The sequence below is a fragment of the Lutra lutra genome, chromosome 18 (assembly GCF_902655055.1).
Source record: "Lutra lutra chromosome 18, mLutLut1.2, whole genome shotgun sequence".
NCBI lineage: Eukaryota > Metazoa > Chordata > Mammalia > Carnivora > Mustelidae > Lutra > Lutra lutra.
The window spans coordinates 4,317,996-4,340,766 of NC_062295.1; the positions used below are offsets into that span (position 1 = coordinate 4,317,996).

The 22,771-nt window shown below is 43.0% G+C and overlaps 1 protein-coding gene and 1 long non-coding RNA gene across 6 annotated transcripts in view; one reads left to right on the plus strand and one right to left on the minus strand.

Annotated features, from left to right (window-relative positions):
* Window positions 1-22,771, plus strand: part of RBFOX1 (RNA binding fox-1 homolog 1) — a 2,072,285-nt gene that overhangs the window by 106,226 nt on the left and 1,943,288 nt on the right. The window lies entirely within an intron of this gene.
* Window positions 1,962-21,689, minus strand: LOC125090408 (uncharacterized). Its single transcript, XR_007124325.1, has 6 exons — window positions 21,636-21,689; window positions 15,024-15,094; window positions 6,198-6,347; window positions 5,844-6,056; window positions 3,415-3,514; window positions 1,962-2,730 (listed from the first exon to the last, which is right to left on the minus strand). It is a non-coding gene; the product is annotated as an uncharacterized LOC125090408 (long non-coding RNA).

Consider the following 22,771-nt stretch of genomic DNA (forward strand, 5'->3'; position numbering starts at 1 on the left):
AGATATTTGCCACATCCATATATGTTATGACTTGGAGTCTGAATTTTACTCTAACGAGTCTCTCTGTAGGCTAAAAGCAGTGATGACAATGCAAATAATTAATCTTTTTTTTTTTATTTGACAGACAGAGAGATCACAAGTAGGCAGAGAGGCAGGCAGAGAGAGAGGGGGAAGCAGAATCCCCACCAAGCATGGAGCCTGATGTAGGGCTCGATCCCAGGACCCTGAGACCACGACCCGAGCTGAAGGCAGAGGTTTTAATGCACTGAAACACCCAGGTGCCCCTAATTAATCTTTATTTATTATTTACTTTGGAACCAGGCACTGTCCTTAGCATATTGCTTCTCAGACTCTAATATGTCCACGAATCCCTTGGGGATCTGGCTCACATACAGATTTGGACTCAGTTGATCTAGCATGTGGCCTGAGATTTTGCTCTAGCAAGATGCTGATGATAGGGACGCCTGGGGTGGCTCAGTTGGTTAAGCAGCTGCCTTCGGCTCAGGTCATGATCCCGGTGTCCTGGGATCGAGTCCCACATCAGGCTCCTTGCTCGGCAGGAAGCCTGCTTCTCCCTCTGCCTCTGCCTACCACTCTGTCTACCTGTGCTTGCTTTCTCCCTCTCTCTCTCTGACCCAAAAAAAAAAAAAAAAAAAGATGCTGATGATACCAGGTTGTGGACCAAACTTGTGAGTATGGAGAATGAAGAGGTGAAGACATAGGCTGCCACGGTTTGAAACCCATTCCCGCTCCAGCAGCGACATCTTAGTTGTGTTACTTCTTTCATAGTGTTGTTATAAATATTGACTCAAATAATACACATACAGGCTCTTGGCACAATGCTTGGTGCATTATGAGAGCTTGGCAAATGGTAGGTGTTATTATTATTATTATTTCTATCTCATCAAAATCTTCAACAACCCTAAGAGGTAGATCCTATGATTTCCCCCCTTATCTGAGGCTTGGAGAGCCCCAGCAGGCTCATGCAAGTAGAAAGTAGCCTGGCTAACTTCAGAGCAAGTCTTCTTAACCTCAGTGCTTTTGATACTTGAGCCCAATCATTCTTTGTAGTGGGGACCGTCCTGTGCCCCTAGGAGACTTGGCAGCATCCCCGGTCTCTGTCCAGTAGATTCAGTGGAGTCCCTGTTGTTCTCAGTTGTGACAACCAAAAATGTCTCCCAACATTGCCAAATGCCCCTGGGGTGACAAAATCCACCCTGCTCCCTACCCACAGTTGAGAAGACTTGCTCTAGACTAAATGTGTTCCCGCAAAGATTCAGGCTGTTCTCCAGTGTCTTGGAGATGTGATATTGTCATTCAGGGCATCTACGAGTTAACTGAAACTCAAATGGTATTTGAAAGAATCATTTCTAATGCATGACCAAAGGAGTCACATCTTTTTTTTCTTATCTTTTTTTTTTTTTTTTAATGCTTGAATGGTTCCAATTCAGCTGTTATTCAACCATTATTCAGCTCTTTGAAAAATTTTGGGTCTGATATTATATATTATCCCTTGTTTGAGTTTGGTGCTGTGAAATCATGCCATTTTCGTCTTTTTTTTTTTTTTCCCTTAAGAGACGTTGCCAAACCATCTTTAAGTATGCTTTTATTTGCCTTCTGGTATCTACATATAACAGAGCTTCTGGAAAGTGGAATTTATGATTTGCAATCTGTGGCCATTTCTATAGTGTTCTGATTTGCAAACAGGATTCACCTCCTAGTCTGTATTTTTCTTGCGCGCTTCCTTATGTTTGACTAATTTAATGTTCTAATAGATGCGCTTGTAAAAAGTTGCCTTATTTATCACTGAAGCTGTCTGAGCAGCTTCAATGAAATTGTGCTGACCTCATTTAATTATTTGTAAAACCTGTGTTCCGATTCAGTTGGCAAGGTTTTGGGTGTCTTTTTATGTTTAAGGAAATTAAAGAGCAAACATCAGATAATTTATTGAGAGCTTATGGTGTGTCTCTGTGGTTTATTTCTCTGAATCCTTTAAACATTTCTTGGAGGTATTTTATGCCCATTTTATGGGTTAGAAAGCCCAAATCTTAAGTCTACATTTAAGATCACACAGAGTAAGAGGAGGGGGTGGGATTTGAGGCCAAAGACCCCAGGGTTCGTGCTCTTTCCTGGTTTGCTGGGCTGCATTTAGTGATCAAGAATGGACTGGAATTAATGCCTCCTTTGACCACACGCTGTATAGCAACCAGCCCCGAATGTCTGTTTGATGCCACGGTTTCCAGATGCAGTGTAGTCCGAAATCTGGATGTTCCATCTGCCTAATTTCACACTCCAAATGCTGAGAAATAGCTGGATTTCCAAAACTATGGAGACACAGCCAAGTCTCCATTCATTCTTAGGGAAATGGAAAGATTACAAGGCAACCTTGAGGGTCTGGCAGAATCGGAAACCCGTGCATGTGTAAGTGGCACCAGTCTGCATGGATGTGAATCTTTCTCAAGTGTGCTCAGGCCCTGGGGGTGGGCGCCAGTGGCCTGCAGGTAAAAGTGGACTGTGTTCATCCAGGATGTAGGTTTGCCAGGGAGGTGAGATGGAAGGAAAAGGTGCTCAGGCCGGAAGATGACGGCCATACAGACTTGAGCCATACTGCCTCCTTGTCAGACCTCCACCAGATCTCTTCAAATGCAGGGCAGCAGAATGCCAGCACAGGAGCTTCGGGCCATTTAGGCCTGGTCCACTGGCACTGATTAAGCACCGGCTGTGTGTATGCTGTGAAAAACATTAGAATGATCAAAGATATGGAATAGGTGGGCTCTATCATTATTTGGAGCAAGATTCTTAAATTTTCTGAGCCTCACTTTTCTTATCTGTGGAATGGGGTTAAGATTGCATACTCAATCCTCAGGATCAACTAAGCTTGTGCTCAAGAAAACACTTTGAAACTCCCAAATAGAATTTCATTGCAACACATATTTGAAGGATATTTTAGATAATGAATCAGGCCCTGGTGAGAGGAGTTAGACGGGATTGGTGTTAGAGAACTCTAGTCAAGGTCCAGAGACTGTGCTAGATGGGCTTCTTGGGTTATAAGTGACAGAACCCTAACACCCTAACTCTAACCACTGCCCTGCCTCCCAGCTGAGAAGACTTAGCTGAAAAGGAAATTTATTGGTTCACATAGTTGAGAAGTTGAAGAACAGAACTGCTTCAGGTAGGGCTCACACTGGAGGCTTGACTAATGTCATAGGGACTCATGTTTGTTCTCTATTTCCCCCTTTTCCTGTTTTCCACTATCCTCTTTGCTGGCTTTGCTTTCAAGAGTGCCTTTCCACTGGACGGACTGTGGCATCAGGCTTTTAATCTCCTGGGCCTATGTCCTGTAGAAAGCTAGTATATGTGTCCAGGCCAATCCATCAGGAGTCTTGGGATTTATGCATTGGGTCAGATGATCACCTCTCAGCAATCCTTGTAGCCAGGGGTTGTGTATTCCTCTGTTTAGCCACACACAGGTCACAGACTCATTCCAGGGGATGGGGTGGAGTAAATTCAGCCCCTGTAAGGACGAGAGTTGTGAAGGAAAGTCAGGGTTTGTGCCAGAAGAGGGAAGGGTTTCTGTCCACTACAGTGGATCAAACTAAGATCTGCCAAATGCCAACTACTAGAGGTTCTTCCAAATTTGAAAGAGCATATAAAGCTTGGCATAGTCACTCTGTCCTGGGTGAAGGCACTCAGAGAGAGCTTTCAGAAGCAATGAATTTTAGGCTGGGTTTTGAAGGATGAATACGAGTTTACCAGGAAGTGAAAGGGATTGGCCAAGCCCGGGAACAATTAAGGAAGGGCAGACTTGAGTGTCTAGAATCAGAATGAATTTGGAAACTGCACCCCAGGCCACTGAGGATCATCTGGGCATAGAGTCAGAATGAATTTGAATTTGATGTGGTGATGAGGAGGAGGCATTCTAGGTTACTGAGCAGAAGAAGAACCTGGTAAAAATGAGGTCTTATGACCATATGGGGAGAAGAGAAGATGGGTCATAGGAAAGTAGCTTCAGTGAATTAGAAGCCTCAAGTTCAGCCACTTACTAGCTGTGTGACCTTGGGTAAGATATGTAGTATTCAATCCCTCAGCACGTTGATTTCCTCATCTATAAATAAGTATATTCATCATACCTGTCTCACTGAATTGGGTGGTTGTAAGGATTAAATGGATTAGTATGTATAAAGCACTTAGAATAGTGCCTGGCTCATAACATGGCCTATATAACTGTTTGTCAGATTAAAACAAAATGATCTACTGCAATCTTTCCCAAACAGTGTTTTGAGGAAAACCATTTCATAGGATGTAACAGGTGTTTCCATGAGGGAATAGAACAGTCAAAATTGATAAATGCTGGGTTCCATAGTAATAATAATAAGAGCAAATATGTGTTGTGTTAAGTGCTTACTGTGTGCTTTACCTGCCTTTTCCCCCTCTAATTTTACTCTTACAAATACCCTACATAGTTATACAATAGGAAGTGACAAAGCTAAAATCAAAACTCCCTCTGGATATTGAGCTTCACTGATTGCTTTTCTGCAGATCTTCTCAGAGCCTTTACATGTGCTGAAAATTTCCACTTTCCCAGTGAAGAGAACATACAATATTTCAAAAAATATTGAATTAAAACCTCCCTCACCCCTAGTGCATCTTACGAGGTTTGAACACCAGCCTCCGAACAGTGTCCTTCGACAACAAGAATGGTAATTAGTAATGAGAAAGTCTTCATCAGTAGAATGGCATGGACAAAGATAATTTAGAGGACATTCCTCTCAAAGAGCCATACTGCTTTTCCCCCTTAAATTACCTGGATCAACTGCCTAAAGGGCTACCAGTGTCCTTTATAAGCCAAAGTGACATGGATCCCATATATCCCATTATCTGTGCAGTTGCAGCTTCTCTCTAAGTTTTGGGTCCCCTGCTCAGGGAAAGAGGTGAGTACCATCCCATTTAATGGGCGGCTTGTTAGGGCCACCTTGACCCTGCACTTCAGCAGTGACCTTGTCTGTTTTCTGCGAATCTCTCAATCAGCACCACCATTGAATATGTCAAGAGGCAAGCCTGACTGATATAATGCTGGATTGATTGGCCTCCTACTCTGCTGGGGAGACAAGTGGGGGCAGGAGTGTGGATAGATCCGTGTTAGAGTAAAAATGCTGAACCATATTTTTGCACATCTAAACCACAGATGCAAAGAGAGGGGGAAATGAATGCCTCTTTTAAGCTTCTGCCAACAGTTCACGTTGCCTAGGGGAGGTACCATGTTTGCCAAGATGGAATAATTTATAGATCTTATTTTGAACTTTGAAAGTCTGCAACTTTTTTGGGAGGGTATATACAAAGTGGTTTACTCTATCTAGGTTTATTAATAATCACCAGCTAAGAGGTCAAAGCTAACAACAGGAAAATTAAATAGGAACTAAAATTAGCACAGTGATGTACAAGGTGTAGAGACAAGAATTAGATTCTGGAAGCTTGAGGGGGCCAGGCCTGTCTTCCTCCTTCACTGAAAGACCTGGGGTGGGGTGGGAGGGCTGGGGAAGGGTCCTGAGCACATTTGCATCACGAGGGCTCTTGGGCATATGAAAAGGGGCTCAGACACTTAACACCTCACCCCTCACTGCTCAGCTGGCCGGCTGGATTTTCCTGTTGCCCCCCAGCATATAAGATGAACTCTCTAGCTTCACACATGTGAGCCCCCCAAAATTACGTCTCCTGCTCTTCCTTCCCACTTTGCCTGTTGGGATGTTGACCAACTGACTATCTCATTGTTTCCCCCTGACTGCATTCTTGTGTGATTTTTGCCATTGTTTACGATATTCCTGCAGCCTGGAATATTCTCTTACCTTGACCAGCTGCAGACTCCTACACATTCTCTCTTTTCCCCCAGGCAGAGCGGATGCCTCTGTAGCCCAAAAGTCATACTTCTAGAAAGCAAGCACCATATTGTACTGCAGTCTAGGCTTGAACTATCTTCCCACGAGGCCATGAATTCTTGGGTGTCCAAAGACTGTGGTAGGTTTCTGTTTGCATATCCATCATCTAGCACTCTGAAAGCTCTTCATACATGCATGTTGAGGAATAAATGAATAAATTAATGATTTCATCCTCAGAATCTGTTAGGAAGTTTATTTTGCTGTGAGTGACAGAACTGCCCCCACACCCCCATAGAAACTCAAACACACAAACTTTTATTTTACCATATAGAAGTAGATCCAAGACAGGCTCTGAAATGGTGACTCCATAAAGTTGTCACAGACCCAGGCTCCTTTCAGCTCTCCGTTCTGTCATGCCCTGTGAGGTGGTATTTTCCTGGCCTGCCATGGCTGCCGCAGCTCCAGCCATTACATCTGATTTTAGGCGGTAGAATTGAAAAGTATTATTAAGGAGGTTTCCCCTCCTTTTAAGGAGACTTTCTGGAAATTGTACAAACAACTCATTTTTTAAAAAAAATTTATTTATTTATTTGACAGACAGAGATCACAAGTAGGCAGAGAGGCAGGCAGAGGGAGAGGAGGAAGCAGGCTCCCTGTTGAGCAGAGAGCCCGATGCAGGGCTCGATCCCAGAACCCCGAGATCATGACCTGAGCCTAAGGCAGAGGCTTAACCCACTGAGCCACCCAGGCGCCCCCAAACAACTCGTTTATATTGCACTGGCTGATACATAATATCATAGCTGCAGATAACTATAGGAGATGCTAGAGTTCTCCTAGAGGGGCAGGTGAATACAAGTCTGATGTGGCAGACAGAATAATCGCCCCTGACGATATCCATGTCCTAATTTGGGCAACCTGTGAACATGCTATGTTACATGGAGAAGGGATATTAAGTTTGTGGAAGCAATTGAGGTTCTTAATTGACTTTGAGATGAGGAAATTATCCTGGATTATTTGAGGGGGCTCAGTGTAATCCGACTGGTCCTTAAATATGGAAGGAGGAGGCAGGAGAATCAGAGTGGGAGTGACGGACACAATGTGAGAAGGACACTGCTGGGCATCACTGGCTTTGAAGATGGGAGAAGGGGCCACAAGCCAAAGAATTCAACTCTAGAAGCGGAAAAAAGGTTAAGGAAATGGATTCTCACCCAGAATCACCAGAAATGAACCAGCCCTGCCAACACCTTGATTTTAGCCCAGTGAGAACCATTTCAGACTTCTGACATCCAGAACTGTAAGATAATAAATTCATGTTTGAAGTTTGTGTTAATTTGTTATAGCAGCAATAGGAGACTAATACACCAGCATAGGGACCTAGTGGTTTCTGCTACTTTCCTTCTCTATAGAATGTCTCTCAAAGATTTAACACATGCTTAGTTTGGACAGAGGCTGGGGTGGGGTGGTGTGGGTGGGTCTTTTTATGGGAAACATAAAGTGATGGTCTATGTCAGAGGTTGGCAATCTTTTTCTGTAAAAAGCCGGATAGTAAATATTTTAGGCTTTGTGGGCCAGTGGGCAAAGTCAAGCATATTTTGTAGGTATGTGCTCAGCCAGTTAAAATGCAGTCATTTAAACACTTAAAAACCCTTTTGGCTGGTGAGCTATACAAAGACAGGCAGTGGACTGGATCTGGCCTGTGGGACTCACTTGCTGGCCCCTGATCTACATTGTCACCATGAGGAGTGATTTTGTTTTTGTTTTTGTTTTCATTTTTGTTTTTTAATGATAAAGGTAAGGCATGCTTTTTGTAAAAATCCTAAAGAATGTAGCACTAAAGAGGAAAAATCCTCTCTCACACCTCTCCCTCCTTACATTTTCCCTGTGTAACAGGGCTTCTTGACCTTGGCCCTGTTGACATATAGGGTTGGATCTTTCCTTGTTTCGTTGTGGGGCTGTCCTGTGCACTGCACGATGTATAGTGGCTTCTTTTGCCTCTGGCACTCAGTGCCAGTAGCACTGACACCCCCCCCCCACCCAGTTGTGACAACTCCGACTGTCTTCACACATTGCCACATGTCTAGTTGAAAACTGCTGTTCTCCCTCAAAAGTTGGGGGCGATCATTTTAGGTATTTCTCTTTTTCTCACTCTGTTTATAATTTCTCCCCCCCTTGCCATGTTTTTCTCCTTTACTCCTCCTTTCCTTCTTTTTATTTTTTAATTTTTATTTATTTATTTATTTTAAAAAAGATTTTATTTATTTATTTGATGGAGAGAAAGATCAAAAGTAGGCAGAGAGGCAGGCAGAGAGAGAGGAGGAAACAGGCTTCCCGCTGAGCAGAGAGCCCGATGTGGGGCTTGATCCCAGGACCCTGAGATCATGACCGGAGCCAAAGGCAGAGGCTTTAACCCACTGAGCCACCCAGGTGCCCCTCCTCTCCTTCTTCTTAAAAATAGCATCATGGGGTGCCTGGGTGACTTTCCTGGCACCTGGGCCTGCTACTCCCCCTCCCCCCCCCCCCCCCGCCTGCCTCTCTGCCTACTTGTGATCTCTCTCTCTCTCTTTCAAATAAATAAATAAAATTTTTAAAAAAATAAAATAGCATCATAACATTTTACATTTTTATTCTGCAACTTACTTTAAAAAACCCTTTTTTTAAAGTATGACATATATACATAAATGTGTGCAAATAACAAGGGGACTGGTTATGAATTTTAATAAACTAATCACAGCTGTGAACTAGTACCCAGATTTAAAAGAAATTAGCCTTCATCAACTTTTTATTTAACAATGTATGTTTATGAGTTATGTATATATTATTTATTTAATATCTTAAAACATATATAAAATGATATGTGAATATACAAATATGTATTTTATCATTTTAAAATTTAACAAAATTGTGGGTATGTTTCTATATTAGCACATATAATCCTTCCTCATTTTTGCTTGAAGTTGGCTGGGATGGAGCGCCACTGCTGCATCCCCAAGGATGACTGGCCCCTCAGTCAGTTACCACACAGCATTCCCCAGACCAAATGACTTGTTCCAGAATAGACACATGGCTCAAACAAAGCCATGGAGACTGGAAAGAGATGCTTACTCTTTTCTTCCTTGGACTTCAAGGAGAGTACATGTGATGCTGGAGCTGAGGTAGTCATCTTGTCACTCTAAGGGGAAGCTAGGGCCCACCTAGAGGGAGCAAGGCATAGGCATGGAGAGAAGACTGGATCCTGGTGGCACCTTTAAGGCCTAATTAAGCTCTTCCTGAAGCTAGACTTGCCGTGGGGCATTCAATCCAGGATTTTGGCTGGTGAGAAACTCATATCACTAATGCCATTTGTTAACCCCTTATACCATCCCAATTAGACTGCAGGAATGTTTCCTAGTTACAAAACCAAATATACATATATATTTTTTACCCCTTTGGAAAGCCAGTTTTACATGAGGTTTTAAAGAAGCTTGGTGTGTTCATTTTTTACTGCTGCTGTAAAAAATTACCCAGGGCACCTGGGTGGCTCAGTGGGTTAAGCCGCTGCCTTTGGCTCGGGTCATGATCTCAGGGTCCTGGGATCGAGGCCCGCATCGGACTCTCTGCTCAGCAGGGAGCCTGCTTCCCTCTCTCTCTCTCTCTCTCTGCCTGCCTCTCTGTCTACTTGTGGTCTCTCTCTGTCAAATAAATAAATAAAAATCTTTAAAAAAAAATTACCCAAATTGGAGGTGCCTGGGTGGCTCAGTCATTAAGCATCTGCCTTCGGCTCAGGTCATGATCCCAGGGTCCTGGGATTGAGCCCCACATTGAGCTCTCTGCTCGGCGGGAAGCCTGCTTCTCCCTCTCCCCTCCCTCTGCTTGTGTTCCCTCTCTCGCCGTGTCTCTCTGTCAAATGAATAAATAAAATCTTTAAAAAAAATTACCCAAACTTAGTAGCTTAAAACAATACAAATTTATTCACTTGTTCTGGAGGTCAGAAGTCACATAAATTAGGCACAGTAAAAGATTAACAACAACTAATAATAAAATAGAACAAATAGCAATATACCAGTTCAAAGTTACGTGAATGTGGTCTCTCTCAAAATATCTGGTTGTCCTGTCTTCACCCTTCTTCTTGTGATGATATAAGATGGTAAAATGCCCACTTGAGGAGATGAGGTGAAGTCAATGACGTAGGCATTGTGACGTAGCATTAGGCTACCAATGACCTTCCCCTTCTAATGATGTGTCAGAAGGAGGATCATTTGCTTCCAGCCCATCGTTGACCATGGTCTCTGAAAACTCAGAAAGTGGGACTGTGGATAAGGGGGGGACAAGTGTACCACAGACTGGCAACCTGTGATGGGGTGGCAGCTCTAATGATCTCTGAATTGCCTCTGCAGTCATCCTTCCATTGTCTTGAATGAGAACGTATAGCTTCTGTTGAGGCAGCTGCTCTGTACCAGTCTTCTTACTCAAGGGGCACTTGCCACACCCTTGGTGCTGTCTCTGAGCTTGCTTCCCATTCCTTTCAATGTGGATAGGCTGAGAATTTTCCTAATCTTTAAGTTCTGGTTCCTTTTTGCTCTACCATTCCATCTTCACGTCATTTCTTTCTTCTCACATTTTACTAGAAGCAGTCAGGAGGGACCAGACCACTCCTTCAACACTTTGCTTGGAGATTTCCTCAGCCAAATACCGATCTTACCCCTTGGAAGTTCTACTTTTCACAAAACCCTAGGATGTGAACACAATTCAGCCAGGTTGTTTGCTGCTTTATAATAAGGTTGGTCTTTCCTCCAGTTTCCAGTAACACGCTCCTCATTTCCGTCTGAGCCCTCATCAGAATGGCCTCTACCGCCCATATTTCTACCAAGGTTCTGTTCCAGATCACATGAGTATTCCCTAGGAAGATTGAGGCTTTCTCCAAAACCCTCCTCTTGTTTCTGAGTTTTCACCAAAATTGCCCTGAATGGTCTGTTCACAACAATGAAAGCGTGTACCTCGAAACCCTCCCCACTTCTACCCATTACTCAGTTCCAAAGCTCTTCCACATTTTTCAGGTGTTTGTACAGCAGCACTCCAACTTCTCAGTACCATTTTTGGTCTTAGTTCATTCAGGCTATTACAACAAAATGTCATCAACTGAGTGGCTTGCTTATAAGCAAATTTGTTTCTTACAGTTCTGGAGGCTGGAAAGTTCAAGATTAAGTTACTGGCAGATTCAGTATCTGGTGAGAGCCCATATCCTGTCTTACAGATGGCTGTGTCCTTGTGTGGGAGAAGGAGTGAGACATGTCTAGATCTCGCTTTTCCTTTTATACGGAAGGGCACCTGTCCCATTCATGAGGGCTCCACCGGTAAGACCTTCTCACCTCCCAAAGGCCCCATCTCCAAATACCAGCACTTTGGGCCTTAGGATTTCAGTATCTGAATTTGGGGAGGGTGCTGATATTCAGTCTATAGTGTGGAGAATCCATCTTTTTGTCCTTTCAACTTTTAGAGTTCACTGCATTTGTGCTTATGGCTCCAATGTCCATCATCAAAGCCAGTGATGGCCAGTTAAGTCTTTCTCCCACATCTCTCTCTCTTTTGCCTCCCTCTTCCACACATAAGGACCCTTGTGACATTGGGCCCACCCAGATAATCCAAGATAACTTTCTTATCTCAACATCAGCCAACTAGCAACCTTAATTCCATTTGCACCATAAATTCTCCTTTGCTGTGTAACCTAACGTATTCACAGACTCTGGGGGTTAGTACGTGGACATCTGTGTTAGTTTCCTAGGTCTGATGAAAGAAAATACCATCAACTGTATGACTTAAACAAAAGAGATTTATTCCCTCACAGATCCGGAGGCCAGAAATCCAAAGTCAAGGCGTTGGCAGGATTGGTTCCTTCTGTGGGCTGTGAGGAAGAATTTGTTTCATGCTCCTCTCCTGGCTTCTGGTAGCCTCTGGCGTTCCTTGGCTTACAGGTGGTCATCTCCTTGTACTATCACATCATTTTTCTCCTGCATATATCTGTCTCCTTCTCCAGATTTCTTGTCATACCAGATTTGAGTCCCTTAATAGCCCCATTTTCACTTGATCATAAAGACTTTATTTCCAAATAAGGTCACATTCACAAGCATGGAAGGTTAAAATGTGGACTTCTTTTTGGGGAACACCATTCAACCCATAACAACATTTTGTAGGAGGCCTGTCTACTGCACTGAGGATGGATATACTTCAGGATGTTTCTTAAGCTCCCTCATTCCTTGATTTATTTTATCTTCGGGAGAGAAACAGAGGCATCCATATGGGCAAATAAAGCCCAACCTCTGTGTGTTTTGGATTTGCTGGGGAATTGTCCTGCAGCCTGTGCGAACTGCTGGAGCGCCTTAGGGACCACACATGTTCGTCTGCCTGACAGTTGTCCAGAATCTTTTCACCCTTGCACTTCACTCGTTTTGTAAGACATGGGCCAGGCTGACTCATTCTTTCATTTCTCAGATTTAATAGAACACTAGAGGTATGGAGTGGAAGGCAGCAACCCTGAGGTGCAAGTTACAACTTCAAGGAGAGATACAAAAAGTCAGCTGGGGTGTGGGCACACAGTCCAGGACAGTGGTCAGTGTGGGGCCATGAATCTGAAGGTCTCGGCATGGAGATGGCTTCCAGAGTGATGGAAAGGGCCTCTTGCTCTGTCCCTGTCTCCCCACTCCCTGTCTGTGAGCTCCCAGCTGTGGCTGGCCCTCAGCATTGGACACAGATTCACCTAGAAGCCCTATCGTTATTCACCCAATGAATCAGACAGTTAATGAATGCCTTGGGGTTGAACCTGGCTCCCTCAATGAGCAGGGCCAATACTTGGCTGCCAAAGTGTGTCTGATAGGGTCCAGGCAGCCTGGCCAGAGAGCCTGCAAGGAGGTGACCCTCCCTTTTTCTGCTTTTGTTCCTGTCTCTTAAGCAAATGCATCTTGATTTTGATTTTGATGAAGTTTGAAGAGAGTGGGTAAGGAGCTGATAACCAGGGAATTCCATTTGACTGTCAGTTTTGATAAATGGCTCTGTCTGAGGGCTGGCACCTGAGGGTTTCATTTTGTGAACCTGGCTTCTGTTGGAGTGGAGCAGACCAGGGCACTGGTGTTTGGGCATGCTTAGGTGTGCTATTGCTTTCAGTGCCTCTCTGTTGCGTCTCTCAAAGAAAGGAGTTTTTGTTTTGTTTTGTTTTTTTTTCTGATAACGGTTGTGATAAAATACATGTTGCATGAAACATCATTTTAACCATTTGTAAGCATCTTATTTAGTGCATTAAGCCCATTTCCAATGTTGTGTAACCATCTCCATCTATTTCCAGAACTTTCTCAACTACCAAACAGAAACCACATATCCATTTAGCACTAGCTCCTCCTGCCCCCTCCTACCAGACCCTGGTAACCACCACTCACTTTCTGTGTCTGTGAATTCGCTTATATAGGGACCTCATATCAGTGGCATCACACAGTAGTTGTCTTTTTTTGGGTGGCTCTTTCCATTAGTACAGGCATTTAATAGTGTGTTTTAAACAATTTCCAGAGAGCCCATATCATTCCATTCTCTGCCCTCTCTAAGCTCTCTGGCGCTCTAGGAATCACTGTGTTCCCCCCTGTTCACCCCCAACCTCCATTAAGGGAACTGGGTTTTAGTTTCTATCAAAACTCTCACTTTGGGACTTTCCCCCCAAAACGTATTTCAAATGTGCCTTTTCTTGTCAGCACATCTCTACTCTATCTCTTGCATGAACAAATGCTGTAACATCCTAATTGGCTACCTTGAGTCCAGCCAGAGCCATTCATAGTGTAATGGTGCCTGCCCCCTTTACCAGCTCCCATGGCTCAGAGCCCCAAATCCCATGCTGGGTGTTCAGCACCCTGTAGAGCCTATTTCCAGTCTGCCCTTTCTGCTCTATGTCCTTGTTAAGCCTCCTTCATTTCATTTTAGCCACACAAAACATTCTGTTGGTATTGGGGGCATGCTGGCACCTGATGACGGCCACTTTGTTTTTGCACTTGTGGTCACACCCACCTGGCGTTCTCTCCCATCTTTTCTCTTTTCAGCTAACTCATCTTAAGACCAGGCACAAAGGGCCGCCAGGCAGAGTGAACCTTACTTCTAGTCTAGGATCTTTGTATATTCATCTATTAGATTCTTTCCAAATTTGATCAGAAGGATTTGTTGCTGTCTCTATTCTAGGTGAGGGAGACCATGACTCCTGGAGGGCAGTGATGCTTCTTTGAATAATGCACTTATGGATGAGATCATGGGCCTTGGAGTTCTTCAGATTTGGCTTTGAATTCCAGGTCTTCCATTTGGCTATATGACAGGGGAAGTTTCTTCTACTGTTTGAGACTTAGTTGATTTTTATTATTATTATTTGCATAATGCTTGTGGTGGACAGACTTTCCATTGGTCCTTATGATCCTGTCTCCTGATGTTTGATGACATTCTCTTGAATGTGGACAGGACCCCGGACTTGCTTCCAGTGAGTAGAATGTGGCAAAGATGGTAGGTTACCATTCCCATGGTTATGTTCTATAAAACTCCATCTTGCTACCAAATTTTCTTTCTCCATTGCTGGCCTGGAAGAAGCAAGCTGCTGTGAAGCAAGTGGCCAACTTGAAGAAACCCACATATCAAGGACTTACAGACAGCCTCTAGGAGCTGATGGTGGCCTCTATCAAGTAGATGAAACCCTCAGTCCTGTAGCCACAAGGAAATACATCCTACCAATAACCGGAAGGAACCTGGGAGCTGATCTTTCCTCATTTGAGTGTCTGATGAGACCACAGCCCCACTGACATCTGAATTGCAGCTTGGTGAGACCCAGAAGTCGAGAACCCAGCTAAGCTGTGTCTAGGCTTATGACAGAAACCACATGATAATAAATGTGTGTTGTTTTAAGTTTATGAGACTCTGTTAGGTAGCAATAAATGACTAATACAACAGTCATATCAGTGTCTACCCTAGTGGGCAGTTCTCACTGTGATAGGTAAATGTAATGAAGCATTTAGAATGATACCAAGTGGTAAAAGATGCATGAAGGTTAGATGTTATTGTGATTACCATTATCCCTACATTCACTAGACCCAAACCTATAATAGACAATCAGGATTGTTGGTAGGGGACTGAATAGATGAATGAGCAGATATACTTCACCCAATGTTAGATTCAGGACCTCTGCCCCTGTAGTCAGGGGCTCATCTGGGTCTTGGCTTAACCTAGAAAAACTAAAGATAAATGTGATTTCTATTTAATTGGAACATTTTATTATCCTCTAGAAGTCTGAAGACTCCAGTGGAGAGAGATGGAGAGAATAGATTGATTTTTTGAGCTTGTTTGTCTCAAAGAGGTAAACTTCTACCATGATTTATAGAGATCCTCAGCTGGAAGGCCATTTGGATAGCCACCTTGTCCAGAGTGCTAGCAAACATCCCTGCATATGTTCCTACATCCCAACTCTTCTGTAGCCTGTAGTAGCTTCTTGTCTTTGAAAACCAAGTTGTGTGGCTTTTCTGGGCTGTCCATTTCCAAAGCCACATAGGGCTCTAGGTAAGGGCATGTGGGCAGTAAACAGGGCAAAGTCAAACTTCAAATGTCTAATCATGTAGACCTACCCCTGGAGGAAACTCTCTAACCCCTGGCAGAGAAAGGAAGAGGATTCTCCAAGGGCTTCTTATTGAGGCGTTTTGCCCCCTTCTGGTTTTATGGTGTTCTCTGTACCCCAGATACTCCATCTGCTTCCTGGAGCTGTGAGCCCCTTTACGTCCCCAGCTCTGGACAGTTCTTAGATTCTGAGTGTTGGGATCTACCTTGCTAAGAGAGGATCAAGCAGTTATTTGTCTGTGTTCTTTGCATTTAACTGAACTGAAACCATGCATAGATATAAAGTCTGTGATACCTGCTGAATTCAGAAGGCAGAAGAGTGCCCTGGAGTCCAGGCAGGGGGAGAATGCCATGTCAGTAGCATCCCATCACAGGCCCCTGCTAAAGACATAGATTCAAGATGGGAAAGTCATTTCTGAAAATTAAATACAGAAGGACAAATGACCCAGTTTCTTCAATGGATGAAGGGCATGAAGAAAAGGAGAATCAATATGGATTAAAGGAGACTTCAGAGACACATCACCCAAATGTAATGTGTGAACCTTACAGATTCATGCAAAACAACCATTAAAAGATATTTTTGAGATCTGAACTCATTGAAGATAAACTGGGTATTTGGTTTTTATTAAGCGATCATTGTTAATTATGTTGGGGTGATAATGATATCGTGGTTCTATATTAAAAAGCTCTTACTCGGGGGCACCTCAGTGGGTTAAGCCTCTGCCTTCAGCTCAGGTTGATCTCAGGGTCCTGGGATCGAGCCCTGCATCGGGCTCTCTGCTCGGTGGGAAGCCTGCTCTCCCCCTCTCTCTGCCTGCCTCTCTGCCTACTTGTGGTCTCTCTCTCACTCTGTCAATAAATAAATAAAATCTTTTAAAAAAAAGTGTTAACGAATTAAATGTATGTCACCCTCCAGGGATTAGAAGGCTAAGTCCTGGTGACTGCTGGTTTATGGTGGGATCAATTTCTTCATCTTTAAAATGGGTGTGACTCCTTCCTTTCCACTATTATTTGGTGACTTCCACGTACCCTAAGTCCGTGTACTGTATGCTTACTGAGCAAGACAGAAGGGCCCTTCCCCCATGAAACTCATGGACTGCTGGGCAAGACAGATGTTAAATAGACCATTGCTCAGGGAAGCATTTAATTGAAATTGTGGTCAGTGCTACAAAGGAAAACCACACAGTGTGGCAAGAGCTTGTAACAGGGAGATTTGATGCAGACCCAGACAAAAAGCATCACAAAGCTTTCTGTTTTTGCTGACATTTGAGCTAAGACTTGAAGGGTGGTAGCTTGGAGAAATATATGTATATGTTTGTATGGGTACATAGGTGAGTGTACACACGTGTGTGAGTGTGCATGCACACTTGTGCACATGTGTGCTTGTGTGTGTTAGGAAGGTGAGGAGACAGAATAACAGCTGTGCAAAGGTAGGAGACATGTTCAAAGTTGTGCGGGTGCAGCAGAAGGGCAGTGGGGGAAGATGGGCAAGGAGAGCAGGCTGAGGGCTCTGGTTCTCCTGATTGGAGAGATGATGCCAGGGGTTTCAGGGAAGATATTTGGTACAATTCTGGAGAGCAGCAGTATCTTGAGAATGCTGGCTCATTTCTGAGGAATTGAATTGAGTCCGATATAAGTTAAATGTTTCAGGCGTGACTCACAGTGTCCAGGGACACTATTATATGCTTCATTTCAGCAGTGGAGGCTCTGAACCAGAAAGGCTGCTATGATTGGTGTTTAACATTGAGTCCTGCTCTCTGCTCTTGGGCTTTCTCATTCTCAGCCCACATTCTGGGTCCTCATTGACACCTGCTATTTGAGGAGTGAATCCCCTTCCTCAAAGCATCTTCTTACTGTGGTGTTTGACAAGAATAAACTTCTTTTTGTCTTTTATTTATTCTCAAGGACTAGCGGTCTATGTGCCAGGGGACAGTGGTTTCTGGACTCTAGGATTAGACTCCCAGGAATGCCATTTTCTCCTTCTGTGACCTTAGACAGGTTCTCTGACTGGTTGGAGCTTCAGTTTCCTCATCTGTAAAATGGGGACAAATACAGTCTCTCCCTCATAGGTGGTGGGGAGGAGCTGATGAGGTAAATGGGGCATGTGGTATGTCTAGCAATCATGCGCTATTATTGCCAATATTATTTTATTATTAATCGTCATTAGAGGGGCACCTGGGTGGTGTTGTTAGGTAAGCAGCCAACTCTTGGTTTCAGCTCAGGTCATGATTACAAGGTCGTGGGATCGAACCCTGCATCTGGCTCCTTGCTTAGCATAGAGTCTGCTTCAGATTCTCTCTCCCTCTCCCTCTGCTTCTCCTGCTCATGCTCTTTCTCTCTCTCTCTCTAAGATAAATAAATAAATCTTTAAGAAATAGTCATTATACAACTCCAGGGGTTGAACCTTAGCCATAGGTGGGTCAAGGACTTGGTCCTAGATTTATGTCTTCTTGAGCCAAGATTAGCTCTTAGAGTAGAATAGAAAGGCAAGGAGACTAACATGTATTTTGACATTTATAAAATATTCCTTTTTTCTCATAGAACATAAAGGAGAAGAGAGTAATTGCTCTTAATCATCCCACTAGGAGATGAACACCAGTAACATTTTAGTGATTTGTCTCCTGAATCTCTTTCAAAATCGGATTAATCACAGTCCTTAGACATGACATAATCTCAGCATTGGTACAGTCATGGCCAGTTTTGTCTGTCTGTCATCTATCTATTCATTAAAGTGAACTCTTAAAAATCTCCATTTTGGAAGATTAAAAGCAGTTGATTATTTGCAATTTTATATGGCTTATCTTAATATTCATTTTATATTTGATAATATAATAAGAACCCATGAACCTTCCACCCCAAACAAAAGCTATGTCCTTGGTAAAGATCTCTGTCTAACTATGTGTGTGGTACCCCTCTCCCCATCCTCCAGGTCCTCCTCCCCACCAGGTACCCATCACCTGGAACCAGTGTTCACCATCCCACTACTTGCTTTCCTGTTTTTGCATCTATGTGTATTTTTATTTTTTTATTTTTAAATTTAATTCAATTTAATTTTTTCAGTGTTTCTTAAAGACATCTGTTTTTCTTTCTAGTTTTCTTTATGCCCATATAATTTTCTTTCCAAAATAAAATTGAAGTCGTACTATACACAGTTCTTTTTGTTCGGATTAAAAAATGTATCTCTTGAACATATCCATTTCTCATTAAAACATCTGTAGAAATAGGGGTGTCTGGGCGGCTCAGTCAGTTAAGTGTCCGGTAGTCAATCTCATGATCCCTGAGATCACGCCCTGCACTCCTCAAGGACTCTGCTTGAAGATTCTCTCCCTCTGTTTCTTCCCCACCCCTGCTTGCATGCCGCTTGCTCTCTCTCTCAAATAAGTAAGTAAGTAAATAAATAAAATCTTAAAAAAAGTCTCTAGGAATATAAAATGTAATGCTTGCATAATATTCCATACCATAATTTATATATACTTTTCCCTTCCAGTTAGGCATCTTTGATTGATTTTTTTTTCTTTTACAAATAATACTGTACAAACTTTTGAAGGATTCTCAGTATATTTTGTTAAGTAGCTTTTTTTTTTTTTTTTTTTAATTTGAGAGAGAGAGAGCACAAGTGGAAGGAGTGGCAAAGAGAGGGGAGAAGCAGACTCCTCACTAAGTAGGGAGCCTGACACAGGCTCCATCTCAAGACCCTGGAATAATGACCTGAGCAGAAGGCAGACACTTAACTGACTGAGCCACCCAGGCACCACTTGTTAACCGCTTTAAAGAAAGGCTGCAAAATAATTCATTCTCTGCCTCCCTGTGTTCCTTACCCCTAACAGATCTTTTTAAAAATATTGCCAATTTGTAATGGGAAGTATGGTATTAAACATTTTCATGTGTTTATTGGCTATTTATATTTTTTTCTGTGAATCCTTCAATCATGTTCAGGGTTTGTTTTTCTATTGATGTTTCTTGTTGATTTGGAAGAGTTCTTTATATATTAAGGAAGATACTCCTAATCTACCCTAATTGTGGATATTTTCCGAGATTGTCATTTGCTTCTCAATTTTGTTGATGATGATGTTGAAATAGAGATGCTTTTTATTTTTAAGTAATGAGTTTACTCATTCTCTTCGTTGGTGATTTTCACCCAATTGATCTTGTACTTAGAAAAGCCTTCCCCTATCTTAACATCAGCTAAAATTTAATCTAGATTATTTTCAGGTTTTTAATGTCCGCTTCTCGACAATTGGTTATTTGTGGGAATATAATCAAATTAGATCCTCATACAGACATCAGAATGAATTCCAAACATATTTAGGATTTAAAATGTAAAAACTGACCATAAAGAGAGGGGAAGAAGCGAGAGAGACAGATGGAAGGTATCCACACAGCTACCTTCTCTCATTCTTGTCCCCCATTTATATGTACCAGCTGGTATTTGTCAGCATATCCAGGAACAATTGATGCTTATATCTTCATTCTCCTATTCAAACATTTTTCTAAATACTTGCTGTCTTGCTAATTCTAAGAATTTTCCAGTTGATTCCCTTTGGTATTCCAAGTGTATAGTCCTCTGATCTACAAGGAATTATTTTATCTTCCTGCTTCCCATGGTTGTGTTTCTTATTTTACTTCCTGTTCCTATCGTAAGAGCTTAGCCTGCCGCAAAAGCACATGTGGTTTTAAAAAAGGCTTTTTAAGAGCCTAAATTTCAGCTTTTGACAGTCATGAGAAATTTATGGCTTGGTCTATTTCCTCTTCTCTCTGTTCCTCTTCCTCTTCTTCCCTCTAATCATCCATCCATTATACATATATTAAGGCCAACCACATTCAAGCCCTGAGCCATGTGGTGGTAAACAGGAAAGACAGTAAGCAAACAAACAAAATCAACAATAAAAATAACAGAGAAACATTTCTCAAACTTTTGAACTAATTCTACAGCAAGAAATTTATTTGGCAGTGTGTCCCAGCCCCTCCATACACATATGCATTGAAACAGAAGTTTCATTTATCCCTTACTGTATGTAAGGCAATGTATGAACGTGCTCTGATGTTTTCTGTTCTGATTCACTTTATTTAAAAAGAAAGACATGGAAAAAACAAACAAAAAACCAAAACAAATCAAAACCCAAAACCCTATTGGCTATTCCTCACTCAGATGATTTCATGACCCATTCCTGGGTCCCAACTTGTAGTTTCAAGAACGCTGAGTCAATGTAATATACTGTGCTGAGAAGTAAAATGGAAAAGAGTAACGGGGTTGCTACTTTAGTTTTTATTCCAAGAGGAACTCCATCTTCCACTGAATTTGGAGAGAGCCCTTGGGGAGCACGGAACTTTATTGAATTAGTAGGATGTTGGAAGGAGTCCCTACAAATGGTGAGTCCCCTGAAGGTTATGGAGGGGAGGAGACAGGTTTTATGCCTCCCTTCATGTCCTAGAGCTATTACGTTGACATTTCCCTGTAACTGAGAGACTCCTCCAGCTGCAATCTCCATTGACCTCCCCTTGCTAGGTCTCAGGAAGTTATGTGTATGCAAACTCATTTTGGGTGTAACTGGGTTGAGGACAGGTGAGCTCTGTGGAGCTGGTTTCCCATCCATTAGCTCTTGTCCCCTCACTTGATGGTTCCCAGAGAGGTGACATTAGCCCCAAGTTGATCAGAAATCTCTGAACCTCTTCTGTGTGCTTAACAGCTGTCCTGGGTACCTGAGAGGTGGGCGTAGGGGGGCTCATGCATGGCTACTACATGGTTCAGCCCTCTGGAACCTACCAAGATCAAGATATGGTTACATTCAGAAAAAAGAGGAGCCAGACAGTTGTCATAGGTGCTTGATAAACTCTAAAGGAGTTGGGGCCAGTGGAGGGAGAAACCATCAACGCCTCAAAAACCAGGGAGAGAAAGCTTTTCCACTGAGTCTTCAGAATGGTGAAGAGTACATTCTGGGTCATAGGAGGGTTTAGACTTATCGTCATAGGAACTACATTTCTAGAGCTTTCTGTTACTAGGGACTGTTTGGAATATAGTAATTCATCCTGTGAGTTAGGGACTATTATTATCCCAGTGTTACAGATATGGAAACTGAGGCACAGAGAGGTTGAGTAGCTTGCTCACTGTACACAGCTGCTAAATGGCTGAGTTGGGATTTGAACTGGGCTGTTGGGGCTCCTTACCTCCATGCTATACTGCCCAGAGTCCTTGCACATTACAGTATGCCATAGTAGATGTTGAAAACAAATGTGAAACAATGAGTTAATGAATTAATGCATCTCTCTCCTTTTCCATGTCTAAATAGAAGCCCGGTTTGATTCCTATTGTGGGTGGCAGTGTGCTCACGGCGGGGGGTAGGGGGGCTGGCTTGAGGGCATGAATGAATGATTGGTTCAAGCCAATTAGGATAATCCCACTTCCCTGTGGGAAGTGATTAGTTTAGGAGTGGACATGTGACTTGTGGATATCTGCTTGGGCTTCTGGGGAGTGTTTTCCTCCTTTCCTATCTTTGAGCATGGCTGTGTAAGAAAGTGTGGCCTGGAGTGTTGCATGTCCTCTCCCCACAGGCCGGAGGACAGTTAGTGGGGCATAGACACTGGGGAGGAAATAGTTTCAGGCAGACCCAGAGGTATGCGTGGACTTGCCTCTCTCTGCACACTTCTTACAGGAGATAAGGAGCCCCTATTGTTGAAGCTATTTTTATATGGGAATTCTTTTCCATGCAACTAAAAACATTTGAATGTACAATCTGTATTCAAAATCCATTCCTTCCTTTCTCCCTTCATTCATCCAGTAAATATTTATTGTGCATATACTACATGATGGGTCCTGCGCTGGGCACTGGGGATACCACAGTGAATTCCATTAGGAATGAGGCAGAAGCAGACCCTTCAGAGGTGGGGGAGGCGGATGTCAATCAAGTAGAGAGGTCAGTGGGTATTCACCAGCATGACAAGTGCGGTGCAGGCTGAGTAAATGGTGATGTGCCTGTGATGTGGGGATTAGTCCTGTAAGGAGGTCAGGTGATTTCCCTGAGGAAATGACATTTGAGGTGTGGTCTAAAAGAAGAGTAAGCGTTTGTTTAGTAGGGAGGGATGATGAAAGGGATGTGCTCTAGGGAGACTAAAAACAAGGACAGAGTCCATGCAGTGGAAGGGAAATTCGGGATATTGGTAGGTAAAGAAGTCCTGGTATGTGGAGTATGGATCACTGAGGTGAGTTAGTCAGAATCCTCCCAAGAAACAGAACCAATAGAAAACACAGATATACAGAGAGAGGTTTATGGTGAGGGAGTGGCTTACACAATGATGAAGGCTAA